Source organism: Hordeum vulgare, chromosome 7H, assembly GCF_904849725.1.
Source record: "Hordeum vulgare subsp. vulgare chromosome 7H, MorexV3_pseudomolecules_assembly, whole genome shotgun sequence".
NCBI classification, from domain to species: Eukaryota; Viridiplantae; Streptophyta; class Magnoliopsida; order Poales; family Poaceae; genus Hordeum; species Hordeum vulgare.
Window position 1 is genome coordinate 9,792,668 of NC_058524.1, and position 21,138 is coordinate 9,813,805.

General features: G+C 42.7%; 1 pseudogene; it reads right to left on the reverse strand.

Annotated features, from left to right (window-relative positions):
• Window positions 1-12,147: 12,147 nt before the first annotated feature.
• LOC123412570 lies at window positions 12,148-15,041 on the reverse strand (annotated as a pseudogene).
• Window positions 15,042-21,138: the final 6,097 nt, after the last annotated feature.

Here is a 21,138-nt window from a genome sequence, read left to right on the forward strand (position 1 = left end):
ACCATCACAGGATCATAGCTCCAGTGAGATCCCCGAAGAACCTGCCAGGTATGCTCGAACCTACCCTATTATCAATTAAAAATTATGTTTATTAAAAATTCTTTTTGCATATTTGAGAATTTGACAAAACTATGATAATGAAAAGTGTTTCAAATTGAATAAATAATGCAAAACTATTTTTTATTTTCATAATTAATAATTTTGACTATCCAAACTATTATCTATTTTGTTATTTTCAATTAAAAACAATGTTTATGAAAAGTTCTTTTTGCATATTTGAGAATTTGACAAAACTATGATAATGAAAAGTGTTTCAAATTGAATAAATAATGCAGGCCGGCCGGGACTAAATGGTCCCGGCCAAAGGCCCGTTTTCCACTAGTGTACTTTTCATGTTGACAGGATAACTCTAGTTTCAAGAGTGAGTATTACAGTCCATGTTCCTTATCTATTTCAGTGGTTTCCAGAATTCATTAGTCTAGAGTGCTTAAAGAATGAAAGAGACATAAATGAGAACCTTTCTATTTTAACATTTTGGGACAACATGATCAGAAGTTTGCTGTTATCTTACTGGAAATGAACCACTGTTTTTTCATGCTATTAATTCACACTATGTATGTTTGCACAATTCCCTGCGATAAATAATATGCACATATCTAGAATTGCTTAGCATATAGTATATAGCTAAGTAGAACAAAATAAATTTCGAATTTCCAAAGTCAAAATATTGAAAATACGACGCCTCATTGGTTTGCTAGACATGTATCATTTGGCATGCCATTATTTATTTGAAATGGATCATATATACAACGTGTTGATGGAAATGTTCAGTAGTCCGAAAAACATGTATATCTATCACTAATGTTTGAATGACATGCACAACATCCCTATTTACTGGTCATTTATTTGTGTGAAATCTTAAAAATGGACGGCCAGTATAATTACATCACCATCCATCATATTCAATTTAGTGACAGAATTATGTAAATCCAAGTAATACTTTTCTGGTGTCAACTATTCTTGCCTGCCTTAATTTCACAGATTCTCAGCTGGAACACATAAAATTCACATCAAGTCGATATAATGTTTTTCTATTCCTGCTGGACTTTGGGAAGGCTTCGCTTGCTTCAAACAAGGACTTAATTACTAGTTAGGGAACTCCTGTGTTATTTGTTCATTATTATGTAAGGCAGATCCATATTATTTTAGGGAATATTATCAATATACATTATGTAACTCCAGCCTACATAATTTGGTAAGCCCGAATACACATACTTGAGAAGAAGAAAAAATTAATATTAAAACCCACAAAGTATGCCTAATGAAAAGAAAGGAAGGCATGCAAAGAAGCGGAGTACATTCAGTTCAGAGGCCAACGGCTATATATACCACACCACCTTGTTGGCACACCATCCAAAGGAGCAAACCACCGAGATTCAGCAGAGAAGTGAAACCCACAGCGCGCTCTGCCTTCTTCCTCAACATGTCTGCCATGTGGTCTCCCATCATTGGTCTCCTACCGATCCTGCTGCCACTAGCATCCTCCTCCTCCCATATCAAGTTGCCGCTCGGAGGCAAGGTCTATCCTGAAGGGTATGTTTCTCAGATCCCGTCATGGATCGTCCTCCTCAGACTTGAGGTTTTCTTTCTTTCTCGTACTTGACATGCTTTTCTGTACCTCTTCAGTAACTTCTATGTTACCATGAACATTGGTGTACCGGCCAAGCCATACTTCCTGTGCATCGACACTGGCAGCAACCTCACGTGGCTGGGGTGCCAGAATCAGGGCTGCAAGAACTGCAAGGTCAAAACAGTCAATACTGCCATATCACATATTCTCTTGCACTTACATCGAAATCTCTAATATTTTGGGTACCAATTTGCTTTGCTGCTGAAAAGAAAAAAATTTAAAGAAAAGGGTCATCCTGCCCTGCTCACACTAGTGGATAAATGGCTAGGCATAAATTTTATTGGTGGCACACCATTTCCAATCAACGCCAACATTTTTTTTCAAATAGTGTTGGCATTGACATATTTGATGCGACATAGATATACCCTTAGTCCTTAGTGCCGGTGTTGTATTCTTTTTAGCTTTCTGAGTTTTTTCTCTTTGGGCTATACTTTGTTATGGTGTGGCCTTTTAGGTCCATTCTAGCACGAATACATCTCCTATCTATCTCCCCGACCAAGTGAAAAGAAGTAAGTCATTTTAACTCACGTCACATCTTTTCACTGCCTCTCCACCAGCACCATCGCCACCTCCGGACCTCGCCCATCGTCGGCGCTAGTCGTCACCAGACTAGCGCGGACGTCGCTGTTAGAGTTATAATACAACTCATGTACCCTTTTGTATTTATCCCAATATATAAGGGGTTTTCCTGCATATAGTCCATAACCTGTACATGTATATATATCGGCCTATGGCCTCATGGGAATACAAGTTGCTTATTCCTAACATGGTATTAGAGCCCTAGGTTTTTTTTCGCACGCGCAACTCGTGCTTGTTCCTCTTTCCATCACGGCCGCCGGCCTCTCTTCCCGTCACAGCCGCCGGCCGCTCGTCCCTGATCCAATCCCGCCGGCTTCATCTCCCGCAGGATCCCGTCACTCCCGTGATCCAGCCGCCCCCGTCGAAGCTACTGGATCTCGAAGCCCCGGCCCGCCCCGATCCCAGCGGCTCCAGGCGAAGTCACGACTAGAGGCCGCCGACTCCTCCCGACGCAACCCGCCATGATCCCGTTGCGGTGCTGGATCTCGAAGCCTCGGCCTGTCCCGATCCCAGCGGTTCCAGGCTGTTAGAGGCACAGGCGGTTTCCACCAGCAGAGGCGGCCGCGTCCCATCTCCTCAGATCGCGCCGCCCCTGGCCCTCGACTCCATCCGCACCAGATCGCTTCTCAGGCTCTCCCAGCTCGAAGCGGCTCCCCCATCGCCAGATCGAGTCCTGTTGTCTGACGCGTTTCGTTGACCAAAAAAAAAATGTCTACTGCATCCGGCTACGTTGCTGTTCCTCGTTGTCCAGTGATCTTTGATGTCACTAACTACACCGAGTTCACTGGCTTCATGCGCATTCACATGCGTGGCATCCGCCTATGGGGCTTTCTTTCCGACGATGTCTCTTGTCCGCCATGTCCGCTTCCTCCCATGGCTCCCACCCCGCCGATCCCACCGGCTCTTCCTGCGGATGCTTCTCAGGCCGCAAAGGATACGACTCAGCTTGCTGATGAGGCCGTTGTGAGTGCTTATGATGAGAAGGTCTTGGCTTATGAGGAGGCTCTTCAGGTGTATCGTGATGCTCTGTCCGTTTACACCCAGTGGCTTGATGATGATGCTCGTGTTGCCGCTGTTCTCACTGCTAGTGTTCTGCCTCAGTTTGCTTCTGAGTTTCTGGGCCTTCCTACTGTCTTTGAGATGTGGACCCGCGTTCGTCAGCGCTATGAGCCCTCTGGTGATGCCTCATACCTCTCCGTGGTCCGTCAGGAGCATGCTCTTCATCAGGGTGACTCTACTGTGGATGACTTCTATGCACAGAGTTCTGCTATCTGGCGCCAGCTTGATTCTCTCCGCAGTGCTGGTTGTCGTACTTGCCCCTGTTGCCAGGCTGTACAGGCTGACTTGGAGTTTCATCGCGTCTACGAGTTCCTGTCTCGGCTCCGTAAGGAGTTTGAGCCCCGGCGTGCTCAGTTGTTTGCTCGTGGCCGTATTTCTCTCATGGAGGCGCTTTCTGAGATTCGTGCTGAGGAGACTCGCTTACGTGGTGCTGGTTTGCTGGAGGTTCCCTCGGTGCTCGCTGCTCGGACTTTTTCTATGCCACCTGCTGCACCGACCCCTTCTCGCTCGACTGCTCCGCCGCTCTTGCCCACTCCTTCTGGCGGCTCAGGTCGCCCCCGTCCACATTGTAACTACTGCAACAAATGATGGTCATATTGAGCCAAACTGCTACACGAAGAAGAAACACTTGCGCAAGGCGCGGTCACCATCTCCAGCGACTTCGTCATCTACCTCGACAGCTTCAGCCATCGCTTTGACTGAGCAGGATATTCTGAGACTTAAGCGTCTGCTCGCTGCTTCAGGTTCTTCCTCAACGGATACTGCTGGTTCTGTGACTGAGGCTTCCCGCACTGAGCAACCACCTTCTACACAGTCAGGTACATCCCCATGGGTTCTGGACTCTGGAGCTTCCTTTCATATGACTTCTAATTCTTCCACGCTGTCCTCTCTTCGTTCGCTTGATTCTCCTGTTCATGTCCTCACCGCTGATGGTACTCCCCTTCCTGTCGTTAGTAGAGGCACTCTTACCACTCCTTCCTATTCTGTTCCTGATGTTGCTCATGTTCCTCGACTTACCATGAATTTGTTTTCCGCTGCTCAACTTGCTGATTCTGGTTGTCGTGTCATCCTTGATCTTGACTCTTGTTCTGTCCAGGACCGTCGCACGCACACTCTGGTTGGGGCTGGCCCTCGCCGCCGTGATTCTGAGGGCCTTTGGGAGGTGGACTGGCTTCATGTTCCTTCCTCCGCCCATTCTCTCGCCAGTTCTTCCGCTTTGGTCGCCTCGGCTACTGGTTCTTTCCAGCAGTGGCATCATCGACTTGGTCATCTGTGTGGTTCTCGTTTGTCGTCGTTAGTTCGTCGAGGTCTTCTGGGGTCTGTCTCAGGAGATGCCTCCTTAGAGTGTCAGGGTTGTCGTCTTGGCAAGCAGATTCAGTTACCATATCCACATAGTGAGTCAGTGTCTAAGCGTCGTTTTGATTTAGTCCATTCCGATGTATGGGGTCCGGCTCCCTTCGATTCGAAAGGGGGTCATAAATACTATATTATTTTCATAGATGACTTCTCTCGTTACACATGGCTTTATTTCATGACTTCTCGTAGTGAGGTGTTGTCCATTTATAAGCGTTTTGCTGCCATGGTTCATACTCAGTTCTCTTCTCCCATTCGTGTGTTTCGTGCTGACTCCGCTGGCGAGTATATCTCTAAGATGTTGCATGGTGTTCTTGTTGAGCAAGGGACTCTCTCTCAATTCTCTTGTCCTGGTGCTCATGCTCAGAATGGCGTGGCTGAGCGCAAGCATCGTCATCTTCTTGAGACGGCTCGTGCATTGATGATTGCTGCCTCTCTCCCGCCGCATTTTTGGGCTGAGGCCGTCTCCACCTCCACCTATCTCATCAATTTCCAGCCTTCCGCTGCTCTACAGGGTGGTGTTCCTTTCGAGTGTCTTTTTGATCGGTCTCCCGATTATTCGACGCTTCGCTTGTTTGGTTGTGTTTGCTATGTTCTTCTTGCCCCCCGCGAATGCACCAAACTGACCGCTCAGTCTGTTGAGTGTGTCTTCTTAGGCTATAGTGATGAGCATAAGGGCTATCGTTGTTGGGATCCTATCGGTCGTCGGATACGTATCTCTCGGGATGTGACTTTTGATGAGTCTCGTCCCTTCTACCCACGCTCATCTTCCTTGACTTTTTCAGTAGAATATATCTCTTTTCTCACTTTTCCTGACACGCCTATCACACTCGTCGAGCCTTTGCCTACTCATTCTGCTCCCTCTGCTTCTCCACCTCCAGTCGATTTATCGCCACCATCTTCCACGGTCTCCTCGTCTAGCATGTCACCGGATTCTACACCTTCATCTCCGGTGACTTCTTCGTCGCCACTCTCCGATTCTACTTTAGCGATTCCTCCTTCCATTGTTCCATCTTTTCCTCAGTGTTACACTCATCGTTCACGTTCTGTGGATGCTTCTCTGGATGTGCCGTCATCCTCGTCTCAGCCTACTTATGGCTTGCGTTCTCGTCCTCGTCCGCCTGTTGATCGCTTAGGCTTTTCCACCGCTGGAGCTGCTGTTCTTGAGCCGACTACTTATCATCAGGCTGTTGTTCATCCTGAATGGCAGTTTGCGATGGCTGAGGAGATTGCTGCTCTTGAACGTACAGGTACGTGGGATCTTGTTTCCCTTCCTCCTGGAGTCCGTCCCATCACTTGTAAGTGGGTCTACAAGGTAAAGACTCGCTCCGATGGTTCTCTTGAGCGTCACAAAGCTCGTCTTGTGGCTCGTGGTTTTCAGCAGGAGCATGGTCGTGATTATGACGAGACTTTTGCTCCTGTGGCTCATATGACCACTGTTCGTACACTTCTTGCCGTGGCCTCTACACGCCACTGGTCTATCTCTCAGCTTGATGTTAAGAACGCTTTTCTTAATGGTGAGCTGCGTGAGGAGGTGTACATGCAGCCTCCACCTGGGTATTCTGTTCCTGATGGCATGGTATGCCGTCTTCGTCGCTCTCTCTATGGCCTTAAGCAAGCCCCCCGAGCCTGGTTTGAGCGTTTTGCCTCTGTGGTGACTGCCGCTGGTTTTTCACCCAGTGTTCATGATCCAGCATTATTTATTCACCTTTCTCCTCGTGGTCGGACTCTTCTTCTTCTTTATGTTGATGACATGGTCATCACTGGGGATGACCCTGAGTATATTGCCTTTGTCAAGGCTCGTCTTAGTGAGCAGTTCCTTATGTCTGATCTTGGACCTCTTCGCTACTTTCTTGGGATTGAAGTCTCTTCTACCTCTGATGGCTTTTTTATATCCCAGGAAAAGTATATCCAGGATCTTCTTGCTCGTGCTGCTCTTACTGATGAGCGCATTGTTGAGACTCCTATGGAGCTCAATGTTCACCTCTCTGCTACTGATGGTGATCCCCTGCCTGACCCGACGCGCTATCGTCATCTTGTTGGCAGTCTTGTTTATCTAGCTGTCACTCGTCCGGATATTTCTTATCCGGTTCATATTCTGAGTCAGTTTGTCTCTACTCCCACATCGGTTCACTATAGTCATCTCCTCCGTGTTCTCCGATATCTTCGGGGCACAATCTCTCATCGTTTATTCTTTCCTCGCTCCAGTTCTTTACAGCTTCAGGCCTATTCGGATGCTACGTGGGCTAGTGATCCTTCAGATCGCCGTTCACTTTCTGCTTACTGTGTTTTTCTTGGTGGTTCTCTCATTACCTGGAAGACGAAGAAACAGATTGCATTTTCCCGTTCGTGCAGAGGCTGAGTTGCGAGCGATGGCTCTTTTGACGGCAGAGGTGACTTGGTTACGGTGGTTACTTCAGGATTTTGGTGTTTCTGTCACTACACCGACTCTGCTCTTATCTGACAGTACAGGTGCTATTAGCATTGCGCGCGATCCTGTGAAGCATGAGCTCACCAAGCATATTGGTGTTGATGCTTTCTATGTGCGCGCTGCTGTGCAGGATCAGGTTGTTGCTCTTCAGTATGTGCCTTCCGAGTTACAGTTGGCGGATTTCCTAACGAAGGCCCAGACTAGAGCACAACATGGCTTTTATCTCTCCAAAATCAGTGTTGTTCATCCACCATGAGTTTGAGGGGGGGTGTTAGAGTTATAATACAACTCATGTACCCTTTTGTATTTATCCCAATATATAAGGGGTTTTCCTGCATATAGTCCATAACATGTACATGTATATATATCGGCCTATGGCCTCATGGGAATACAAGTTGCTTATTCCTAACAGCCGCCACCTCCAAGTCAGTAGGTGAAATCCCATCCCCACGGGTCTCTTTCCTCCCCTCCCCTCTTCATTTTTTCGTGTTAAATATGTTTTAGCGTATAATCGGATAATAGTCTTTTGTGTTGATTTAGTAGTGTTTAATCCGATTATACTTCGTACATTTAGATTTATTACTGTAGAATCCGACTGATATGCTTAGTGTAGAATTAGTTTTAGTGTTGAGTATGTTTTAGTGTATAATCTGATAATAGTATTTTCTGTTCATTTAGTAGTGTTCAATCCAATTATACTTAGTAGAGTTAGATTTATCACTGTGGAGTTCGTAGTGTAGAATTTGTTGTAGTGATGAGTATGTTTTGGTGTACAATCATATCGGATAATAGTCTTGTGTGTTGACTTAGTAGTGTTCAATCTGAGTATACTTAGTAGAATAGATTTATTACTGTAGAATCCGATTGATAAGGTTAGTGTAAAAAAAAGTAGCAGTGTCCGAATTGATATCCTCTAACCCATCCTAACTTGTTTGGGAGTAAATTTTCTATTATTGTTGTTGTCCTTATTGTATCTAAGTTGATATTTTTTTTATAGAATGGCACGAGACCACCACCATCTTACTACACAAGTTAAGGTGCACGCGCAGCCTTGCAGCCTTACAACCGGGGATTTGTTTCGCTTCTACTTCCAACGGTGCAATGTTTTTTCAGCAGTGTCAACAAACCTTCTTCTCTAAAAAGATATATATTTCTTTTTTTATTTTTCTGCTATTACCAATAATGTCGTGTGTGTCTTTGTTTTTGTTACACAGATACCCCGTGCAATGCCAGGTTAGAAAACAAAGGAAACAAGTTGAGCTGGGAGCTGAACGGAGCGAGCCGGGACTTAGCGGGGCGGCCCAAAAGTCTCACACATGATCGCCGGCTGACAGCAAGATTGAAATGTGTATGGACACCACAACCACGCACCAAACAACTCTGCTCTCCTCTCAGAACAAATATCGTCTCTAGCAGCACCCAACTATGCCGTTGTTGTTGTTGTTGTTGTTATGTCGATATTATAGACTCACTCGCAGTTATGTGCATACATTTTAGTTATGTGGAAGCGGGTCAATACATCCTCACAGCCTTCCACCATCATCCTTGCATCATTCTCATACTTGACATCAAAGCCTTCATTCTACATCTCATTGCAGAACATCCTCTAGCTTGAACATCTGCAAGTCAAAATCCGAAGTTGATATTATCCATCTGCTTCTGCAACTGCTCAAGAAGCCTCTGCCGAAACTTCTCAGAGAACATACTAGTAGTTACATTGCACAAAATCTAGCCTCCGAAGTTAGCCAATTTGTAGCATGTTAAGCATATTGATCCTATATGCTTACAAAATACATTTCTAACACCAATTACATATAAAAGCTTCTCTAAAACAGAGTACTACCAAAATACAACCTTCTTTTGAGGGAATTACCAAAATACACTTAACCACATAGTTTGACCTTTCCATTTAGTGCAAAACATATAACCTAACTAGAACGTTTCCCAACATGACTCAAAGCTAATAAAAAAGCAATATCAAAAGAATCGGATTTCACTACAGTACATCAATAAGAAGGATAAAAAAAATTACCATCGGACAACACGCATGGAAGAGGTGAGGCAAAGTTGATGATGTTCTGCTTTCCTACCCCGATGCTCGACACCACCACACGGCGTTACTGTGTGTCGTGAGCATCGCCAAAGTTGTTTACTACAAGAGACAAAAATGAGACATTGAGAAACAGCATAGTGGAGTGCTCGTCTCCTAAGTAAATGACCTGGTGTGCCTAGGTTCGCCCTGTCAAAGCTCCATCACTTGATAAGCCAAGGTTCACAGCAACATATTTATCAACCATATTTTATCACCCTGTCAAATATTGTGCAGAAGGTGTACAGTAACTATGAACCTAGGGATATGTAGGATATGAAGTATGTCTCGGAGGGGGTGGTGATTAGAGTACTTGACAAAATAAAAACTTAGCCTTTTCCTAATATTAGTTGTGGGCCAGTTTTAGCAATTATGACTAGTAAAGTTCACCCTACACATGCATATCTAAGAGTATAGCAACGAAAAGTAAAGACATGCAAATGTAACGTAGAGGGTAAGGTAGGAAGATCAAACGCAAAGGTTGAAACGGCGATTTTTGGCGTGGTTCCGATAGGTGGTGCTATCGTACGTCCATGTTAGTGAAGACTTTAACCCACGAAGGGTAAAGACCGCGAGAGTCCACCGAGGGCTCCACCCATAAGGGGTCCACGAAGAAGTGGCCTTGTCTATTTCACCATGGCTTATGGCCACACGACTAGCCTCACTCACAATAGATCTTCACGTAATAGGCGATCTCCTTGCCCTTACAAACTTCTTGATTCAACTCCACAACACGAAAAACCAGCAGTATAGATTGTGTTCTACTCAAGAGAGCTAGTGTCCAGAAAAAAGGATCACTTATAGTTACTTTTGCAACTTCAGTCCAAACAGATGAACTTGACATTTGCTTCTCCAGATCGTATTTCTTGCTCACAAAACTATGATGCCACTCCAACCGGAACAATAGAGACATGAAACCACCAATGGTACAAGAAATAGATTGATTTCATCTGTTCATAACATCCAGATACTTAAAATATTATGGAAACATGACATAAATAAGATGCTCTTCGGGTTAAATTTTAGGTTAAAGTACTGCATCCAAGCCACCCATCCTTAACGTCATATAGTTCCATCAGAATAATATACAAAAAAACACAAATATGTGCTCACATCAGAAACTAAAAGCTCAAGCTTGAAATAAGTAATCGCAAGCATGTGTAGCCTCACTTTTGCATAGAACAATTTTATACTCATGCGTTGCTTAGAAAGTTACTCCATCTATAAAGAAATATAAGAGCGTTTAGATCACTACTTTAGTGACCTAAACACTCTTATATTTCTTTATGAAGGTAGTACAAAGTTGCGTTTTATTATCTGTAGCTGCAATTTGGGCTCTTGGGGATGTACCCTGCTGCCTACACAATTTTCAGGTTGACATTTTATCTGATGAAGGATTGACGTCTGAGCTGCATACATGATGCCATTAATAAACTAACAATTGTCACTAATTAACCAAGAAAATCTGAGATTTATGTCATACCCTACATGGTCCCAAATTGTAGACACTTGGGTATAACTTTTCAGAGCCAATGATCTACATAGCTACCAGAAATTTCACACATATTCAATTGAAAATCCCAGCATTTAAGCACCAGATTGCCTGACCAACCTAGTTTAAAATATTTTGTAGTAAGCTATATTAGTAGACTGCATCATGGAATAATGTACTAGTACAAATACAAATATCTTGACAATACAACATCATTGATTAGTAAACTGCATCATAATACAACAACATTGATAGAGTTCTAACAAGCTGATGTCCTAATGTGGAATCTATTGAGAGTAATAGTGGGTAACACCCTCGTGAATGATATATCCTTGTTGCTTCCAGAAAAGAAAAGGCATGGAATAAAATGCATGTCAGTTATGCAAAACAGAGAAGAAAACCTCCAAATACTGTGTTTTCATTCGGTGTATAGAGAACAAATTAAAATATATTTAATAATATGATGCCCCATTACTGAAATAAAAGGAATAACAAAGTGAACTGAACTAGGATTACGAAGTAATGACCTATGAAGTGAACTAGGATTAGGGAGTATTGACCTATCAAGAAGAAAAGCTTATTATGACTTTTTGCTTTGAGGCTAGTAACTCCTGGTTGGTTTCAGCGGTAGCAGAAACAACAACAAGAAGAAGAACCTGGGTTGCATGGTGACAAAAATTGTTTTGTTATTTGTGCAGTTGTTTGAGGGGTATGCGCAAAAAAGTTGTTTGGACGTTAATATGTTTTCTAGGTGTTGGCACATGTTTATTTGTTTTGTCTGTACTCACTATGATCTCAAGAAGTCCATCTACACAGACATGCACGATACAAACATGGTAGAGTAGGAATCATGTGCGAGACAAAGACAGTGCTTTTCGGAGGAAGCAACCTAGCAAGTGCACATGTGATCAATCAGTACGTTAATTTGGCTAGAAGAATATACATTGCCCTACTAAAATTCCTTCTAGCATGAAGATAATGATGTGCTCGGTGACATGTCATTTTTATCCGTTGCAACGCACGGGCATTTGTACTAGTCTAAGTATAAATACTACTCCCTCCGTTCCTAAATATAGGTCTTTCTAGAGATTTCAATAGTGGATTACATACGGATGTATATAGACATACTTTAGTATATATATTCACTCATTTTGCTTCGTATGTAGACGCCTAGTGAAATCTTTTAAAAGACTTATATTTAGGAACGAGGGAGTAGATGTTATATGCATGTCGTCAATTCTTATTCAACTCACGGTATGTCTTAGAACACATGAATACATATATATCATCTAGAATTCCGTGATTACTTCTACTCCTACTCGGACAGTGACATTGAGCCCGTATTTATATCTACACAAATCAACATTCTCTTTTTTGGCAGGGTATAAACATTAGCAACTCGTGGCACCCTCAAACTGTATGTTGCGCGCGCGCGTGGGGGGGGGGGGGGAGGTGTCATATATCAAGTCTCAAGCTAGGTCGCCCTCCTTGAGAAGTCTGGCTTTGCGCTCTTCCGACAACAAGCGTGCGAAATAGATCAGTTCCTCTTCGTTGGTGCCCCTATTCTTCGAGTCAGGCTCGTTCTTGCCAGTTTCGACGTTCACCTTGCACACCGGCCTCTTCAGCAACGACTTGCCAATGTCAACGAGTCTGTTGAGGTTTTCCGGTGTGGACACGTCGACAGAGGCTGTTTCACCATTGAGCCCATCATCATGGATCCGAAGGTAGTGCTTCTCGCAATGTAGCGCTTGGAAAAGCACGGAGGCGTGAATGTCAACGAGGTTGGTGCTAGCCTGGCTGAAGCTATTGATGATCGGAGTTGCACCCCTGTTGTAGACCCACCCAAGGATGTGCCCCACTTGCTGCACTGGACAACGTCAAACTTCTCCTCGATCTTAGCCGCTCCGGTGCCCAATGAAAGGATCATAAACTTGCCGTAGTCCGCCAGTTTAATGGGAAAGAAGTCAGGGTTTCCCATCAAGATCTGCTTGCTCACGTCGGTCATTTCTTACAACGTCTGTACCCATGCCATATTTTCAAATATTAGAGTGACAACAATAATTTGATACCACAACACATATTCATACCACATAGGTTAGCGGTTGTAGATTAGGGATGCAAGCAAGGCGGGTTGACGAATAATATACAAATATAGTGCTAATTATATATAAATGATGAGCTAATTGATTAGTTTAATAAAACAGAGAATTTATAAGCCTAATTCATAGAGGTTGTTAGTAAGTCTCATCAAGCCGGATTGTTTGACGCTACGCCTCCGGATTGTTTGACATACATGCACAACTCACCGGATTGTTTGACGCTACGCCTCCGTCAATGAGGTTGAAGGCCCGTGGTTTACCATACTCATCCTTCGTTTCAAAATGGTGGCCGGGGAGGTAAGTCGGTGCGGCAGACGTGCCGATGCAGACATCTGATAGAAGAGCGTTCTTGGAGACATCCTTCATTGCCTGTACAGTTTAATTAGGCAATTAGCTATGTGCTCAAAGAGAGATGGAGAAACACAAACGTGGCCACATAGGTTTGTGTTCATCACATACATCGTAAGTTGAGAAGATTGTAGGCTGCAGGAGCTTTATGTCGAAGGTGGGGATCACAATATTAGAAAGCGTCTGATCAACTCGTGTGTCCCCAAGTAGCTCCTTGACGACCAAGCGAAGGTGCTCACCGTCGTACTTGGGTCCGGTCATGCTCTTCAACAATCCGAAAGGCCCTTTGCTACAAACATGGTTGATCATCTGTTAAGATACTATACGCTCTCTAGATTCGGAGCATCCCCATGCGTCGAGGTTCTGCCTTCACCCGGAAGGTTGTGTATTGTTGCTTCATGTTTGTTTTTTGTTTTGTTTTCTTTATTGATTTTATTTTCTGGATATTTTAAAAAATTATGATAATTTTGTAAGTTTAATACGAAAGAAATTCATGAATATTTCTAAAGTACATGAGCATTTTAAAGTTTGTGGATATTTTTAAGTTCGTAAAGTTTATTCAAAAAAATTGAATACTTTTTCAAATCCATGAATAGTATTTTATAAATATCAAAACATTTATTTTACAGTTCATGATTTTTTAATTCGGAATTTTCTTTATGATCCCATGTGTGTCGGGGCCGTGGGAATGGGATAGTTGGCACCGCCGGTGTGTGTTGTTGGTTGATAGCTCACGTAATCGCTGGCTGACAGCAAGATTGAAATGTGTAGGAACACCACAACCACGCACCGAACAATTCTATTATCCTCTCAGAACAATTATTGTCTCTAGCAGCACCCCTTTCGTAATATATGAAAAACACACACCACCAAAACATAATTAAAACCCAAGACAACATAGATAAAACCAAAGTGAAACAATCCACTGCCATAATCCCCAAATGAAGAAAAGTGCGATGAATCGCTTATTATCCTCTGGTATCATTGATGGGTGCATGATGCTGATATGATTGTTGTTGTTGTTGGATTATGCTGATATTATAGACTCACTGTGCATACATTTTAGTTATGCAGAAGCGGGTCAATACAACACATCCTCATGTTAGTATATTATACTTCCTCCGTTCCATAATATAAGTCTTTTTAGTGATTCCACTAAAGGACTACATACGGATGTATATAGACATACTTTAGAGTGTAGATTCACTCATTTTGTTTCGTATGTAGTCCCCTAATGAAATCGCTTAAAAGACTTATATTTAAGAACGGAGGGAGTACAAATCAATAAAATATCATTTCTTAAAAATATAGACTCGCTGACCTGACCGGGGGGAAGATACGTGGGCAGTGTTCCATGTAGAAGTCATTGATGTCCTTGGCGGCGAAGAGCGGACGGCCGTCAGCGTTGGGTGTGGTGAGCATGGCCGTCACGAACCCTCCTGTGCTCGTCCCGGCCATGACGTCGAACTAGTCTGAAATCCTCGCGTCCGGTCCATCAAACTCCTGTAACCAGCAACAGCTTTTTAAGAAGAGAACTGGCCACAAGCATGAATAAAGACCGGATCATGCCTGCATATAGTTCTTTTCAACTACAAGTATTTAAATACAAAAAAATATATGCATCAACTGTATACGCAAGAGTTACCTGGAGCTTTTCTTCGAGGAAAGCTAGGATAGTCCCGGGGATGATGCCGCGGACGCCGCCGCCGTCGATGCTCAGCACGGTGACGATGCTCCCGTACGCCGGGGGAGGCGATTTCGGAGTGGCGAGCGACGGCGTGCGGCCGCTGAGCGCCCGCCGTTCCGGGTTCTGCAGTGTCAGGGGCCCCTTGCTCTGCTCCGGCCGTCGCATCCTCACTCAGATCGACCGCTACTATCCAAGACTTTGTGACGGACGATCGATCGGTGTAGTTAGTTAGCTTGGTGTAAAACTCACGTCGGTCATTTATACTCTCGCGGTTGTGGGCTATAGAACTCGTCTTATAGTATTTGTTTACAGAGAGAGAGAGAGAGGGAGTATATTTCCTGCTGGGCCTGTCTGTCGACCTCAGCCGGTCATGGTCGATCGCCATCGCCTCGGAGGAGAATATATGTATGTATGTACGTACGCACCGCCCACGCTCTTGCTGTCCAACTGGATCCAGTCGAGCGCGTGCAGGTGTTTCGGCCGTTTAACTTATCTTATCCGCCTACGTACGTAGCGATATTGTGGATGCTCCCATCGACACGTAGTACGTATCGATCACAAGGTACTTTTTTTGTTGCTTTTGCCGGCTATGTATACTCACATAGTCATACAGACGCATATGCGCTTACCACTATAAAAAGGCAGGCAGGCATACCACACACACCATGCTGGCTCTTACTTGCATCTTCGAACAGGCATAACATCTTGAGATTGACTAAGACTGACGTGCGCTTTCATAGTCGACTAGAACGTTTTTTTCACTGAACAAACATTGTCAGAAAGTCTGAATAAATTCATCAAAATGCAAGCGTCAGTGCCAAGTCTGAATAGACCACAAGGAAGCTAACCATACGAGCTACACTCGAGAGAGTGTTGCTTCTCTGATGGATAAATCCTGACCACAAGGTTACCTCATCTGTTTCTTCTCCCGTCACTCAATTATGTCACTAGTTGTTTTCAATTATGTCACTAATTAACATGAGGGTGAGGGTGGAAGATGATGTTGTCCATGAAAGAGTGGCTGCTGAGGATTACTATGGTAAAAGAAAGTATCATTAGAAAAAAGTTCAAGACCTGCCCCTTCTGTGTCAAGGAAAAATATCATCATGAAAAGTTCCCTGATGGTTCCTGTTTGTTTCTTGTTTCACTTATTCTAGTTTTTTCTTCTCTTTTTATTTATAGTTTTGTTGCGCTTTAATTCATGTATATTAATTAAAATACATGAATGTTTAGACAAATGTTTAGCATTTTTGTAAAATTAAAATAATTAATAAATTCATGAATATTTTAAAAATTCATCAACATTTTTAAAGTTTTTTTGAAAACTTATTCCAAATTGGTGAATATTTATTCAAATCCATGAATATTTATAAATATTCAAAACAAATACAAAGCATGTTTTCTCTAATTTTGAACATTTTTAAAAGTTCAACATTTTTTAGAATGAGTGAGCATCTTTTCGTTTAACAAGTTGAGCAGGGAGCCAAGTTGAACGAGTGGGGGCTTCATGGGTCGACTCATGTGAACATTGTAACAACAATTCTACGGTTTCAATATGGAATAGGAGCTCGTACACAACAACCACCGACTGACACCAAGATCGAAATGTGTAATAACACCACAACCACACACCGAGCAATTCTACTCTCCTCTCAACACAAGTATTGTCTATAGTAGCACCCCATCATACCCACAAACACACCACGAAAACATAATTAAATCTAAAGACAACTCTTTTTTCATTTCAAGGTAGGTGCACTCCCGATTTTATTAAGATAAACGACTCGGAAATTAGCGTGACCCGATTTATACGGGAAAGTAGACCGAAAACAATACAACAGATGATTGATCAAGGGACAATCATGCAAAAACCCACACTATTCCGACACCAGCCAACTCAAACTCCACAACCAACACGGCCATAATCGGAAGATGTGTAGTCAAACTCTTCAGATAAACCTTCACGAAGAATCACGCATGGTATCGTTCTACCCCCCATTAAACCAAGGTTTTCGCGTGGAGCCACCACACATGCTTCGGCAGAACTCGGGAAAATGCTGCCCACACCAACATCTCCCATGGCAACCATCAAACTAACAAGCCGCGACTTAGTGGAAAAGAGAAACTCTTCGGCGGCCCCTAAATCCGGCGACCATGTTCTTCTAATGTCGTTACAAGGCGGCTTTGACTCGCTCTCTGTTGTTTGTGATGGACCTCTCTCCCGCCACCATGAGGGAGGGGGGGGCTTAGGGCTCTAGCTAGGCTGGAACCTTGGTTCGATAGATAAGAACAAAATGAAACAACCGTCTATAATAACCAGCTAGAGGAAAAAAAGACAACCACATGAATGTATTATTCACTATAAAAAATACTTGAACAAAACACCAAAAAAACAAGATCATGTATCTCTAGCACATGTATTATTCACTATAAAAAATACTTGAATATGTTCTTTTGTGTAGGCCTCATCGTATGTAGTTTTCTTCGAGGATATATTAAGTGTTGATTTTGTTGGGAACATGTCCTAGAGGCAATAATATTGTATTATTATATTTATGTATACGTATTCATAATTAAGAGTTTGTATTCTATGCTATAATTTCTATGATTCTAGAATATGTGATTCAATTGAAAACTCATATGCACGTGTGGAGCGATAAATGGTAAAACAAAGGTTCCTAGTCTTGCCTCTACGACTAGCTCAAGTGTTATTGGTTATCATGTTTTTTGGATATTAGGATATCATTAACTTTAACGATAGCCCTAAAATAACATTGAGAGTATGATGTTAGAAGAAAGATCATATTGATTCGACCCAAACTTGTTTGTTATAGTTTGAGATAATATTGTCAGGAATCAATTGTTATACCACGGAGTGTTAACATGTGTTTATGTTTCTTAGACCATGAGAGTATCGTAGTCACTTCTTACTGTAGAATGAGCTCTGAGGTTGCTCAAACTTCTTCTCTAACTAGGTGATCATAATGACAACTTACATGTTCATCGAAAAGTTTAATTAACAAGGGACTAGATAGCTCAAGAGTTGAATTTGCTCCTCCAACGATGGAGAGATATTCTTAGGGACCTCTCGGTGTGACGTCATCTATCGTCTGACCAGAGACAAGTGACTATGTAACGGGGATGCCGGGCACATCAACGACAAAGACGAACAAAACTGGTAACGAGAAAAATGGTATAACAAACATATGAACGACTCGTGAGGATGTCGATGATTCTTGGATCTTGTAAAGTATCACATAGAAAAGGGAATGCCACATGGTAATCGATGGTTCACTCCAATATCATTTGTTTACTCATAGAGATCGACATGGACGTCCATGGTTGCGCTATCGGTCATTCCACGAAGGATATTCGTTAATGTATATGATTTACCAAACCTATGGAGTCACAAGATTAAGGTAATCACGATCTCCTTAGTTATGAGAAAATATTCTCAAAATAGTTTTGGGAAGGTCCTAGAAGCTTTTGGTGATGTCTCGTTCATGTCTATGATTTACCGAACCTATGGAGCAAGAGTATGAGAAAATATTCTAAATAGTTTTGGGAAGGTCCTAGGAACTTATGGTGATGTCCATAAGGTTATAGAACCTTCTGAATAAATCCAAAGAGCCCCTGGTGCGAGGATATACATTGGATGGGACAAGAGATAAGGCACACGAGGCTTTAGATCGGTGCAAAGGGTGTTTTTGCGAAGGATTTGGACCAGACTCCAGGGTCCGTGGCTGCTGGCCTTGGGCCAAACGTCGAGGTCCATGGTGTTTTAGAAAACGCGTGGAGCCTTGGTATTTCGTATTGGAGCTCAGGGTTCATCACTTCAAGCATGAGGCACGCAATACGAATAACATCATCGGTCTAGGCTTTGTAAGATGCTTGCTCTGCCTCAGTAGCTATTTCTAGGAGGCCAGTGAGTGGTTTCTCGAGAATGTTTCCTTCTTTTTCGTCACATATCTTTGGACAGACCAGCGGTGGCGAAGCTCGTTCCCTTCTTGAAGGTGTCGTCGCGGTTCTCATTGGTCGGCGTGTTGCTTCATGGGAAAATATGATCCTCCGATCAGGCGATGGCGACGCTCCGGCGTCATTTCCTTCTTGAAGACGACGCCTTGGAGTCCACGGTTCATTGTATGTAACTTGATCTCTTCGTGATAGGGGTGGTGTAACTACGCTCATCACCCTTATATCATGGTTTAGGTGTGTGTGTGTGTTGTTCTGACATGCATTTTTACTGGACAGTTGATGATATATTTGCTACAGTTGGCACAGAGTATTGTGCAGTTTCGTCTAAAAGTCTGACTATTTTATGTTTAGCATATACTGAATTGATCATAATATGATATTGATCAAGTTTTATTCGCGATGATATGACTTTTCATAATAAAAAAATGATATGCCTTTTCAGGGAGAATGAATTAAAACAAATATTTATTTTGCATGCAAATTTTATTAATTTTACACTCACATTTTTTTATTAATTTTACGCGCATTTATGTTCGTGGAAATTTTCATTAGTAATTTTATTCTATCAAGATTTTATTATTATTCGGATGTCAGAACACTCACAATTGAACTTTTTTTAGGATAGCAATCACCATTACACTGGACAGTGAAAATGTGAACCGAGCTCTTGTTCTTGCACGTCGCGCGGCGCGGTAAGCCGTCAGGTTGAGCCCAGCCCAGCCCACATAAGGACCTCCACCGTGCAAACACCAGAGAGGGGAGGGAATCATGGCCGCCACCGCTGCAGTCTCCGTCGCTTCTCCTTGCGCGTCCCTCGAGGTTCGTGCGCTCCCTAGGATGATCCAGACACGCAAGAACCCTAGAACTTTGAAAAGAACCATCAGACCCATGGTGGCGCTTCTGAGGGGTCCATTGTTCTGGATGAAGAACTTCAGCCTCTTAGAGCAAGTACAATAGTATAGCCAGCTGCTGGCTATAAGCCATTGTCATGTCATCTATAGACCATCTTATAGCCAACATGTACAATAGTTCATTGTAAAAGTGTACTACTTCTTCATTATATGATCCATCTTTCATACTCACAAAATGCCTAGGAGCACGTGCTAGAGCTGGCTCTTAGCTAAGAGCTCGTTTATCTTCTCTTTCCTCTAACTAAATAAAAATATATTAATTTATTCTTTATAGCCAGCTGACTCAGCTCTATTGTACTTGCTCTTAGCTAGGCGGCCATAGTTGAACTGAAACCCAAGGTATTGAGCCGTATAGTTTCGCTGCGCTTTGCTGTTTATGAAACCCAAGATATTTTTATTTTTCAGACTGCAGGAGTGGAGGCTTGATGCATTTTTAGAATAGTCAATGATCCGTTTTCACCATTGACTTTTTCGCGACGAGATCTTCAAAACTAGATCCCATGTCGCTATGTTTTGATAACTTTTATTTTCGTCGGTACTTGTCAGATTACTATCTTTTACTTGTCGCATTATTTGTCATATAGTTCTCACGTTAAATCAACTTGATTATCAGGCTTATGAATGTCGATACACCCCACTAAAAAACTTGATTCATTGTACTTGTACTAGTTCATGCATTTACTTGCTTATTATTAGTGCTTAATACCCACTTTTTAGCTTCACATAACATTGCAATGCTTAACAAGTATAAAATTATTGCCTTGATAACTATGTATAATTTTTGTGACAACTATACACCCGTAAGATGACAACTATGATGACATAAATGTGGCAACTAAGAACGATGAAAAAAAAATGAATAAAACATGTCAACATGAGATCTTATTTTGAAGGTCTTGTCGAGACGAACCTAACGGTGAAGACGGATCTTCAATCAAATTATTAATCTGTGAGATAAATCATATTTAAAATTCAAAAAATATTTAATGCGATGATGTAAGCATGAGGTAGAAGATTGTTACATGTGCATGAGGCTATGCGGCCGCTGCATGCAAAAACTGTGGTGTGGCGCTTTTCTTTAGATTTTCCCTTCTTTCTTTTGCATATTCAGAACTTGGTTACCATGCTAGCTGGGGGTACTGGTACCAGCAATTTCTTACCTGGACACCCCACTAGCAATGTTTTCCAAGTAGGCACCGGAACTAGACGAACTGTATCTATGAAAGCATACATTGCTCATGCTCTCAGCAATCTATCTCACTCTCTCTGTTCAATATGTTAATAGCTGGCTAATACTTCTAATCTTCTTATTCACAATTTATTACGGAGAAACAGCAACCAGTCCACCGACCCTGCTGTAGAAGTTAATCATGTTGTTTCTTTAGGATTAGGAAAGAAAGCCAAACCGAGTCCTAATAGTATTAG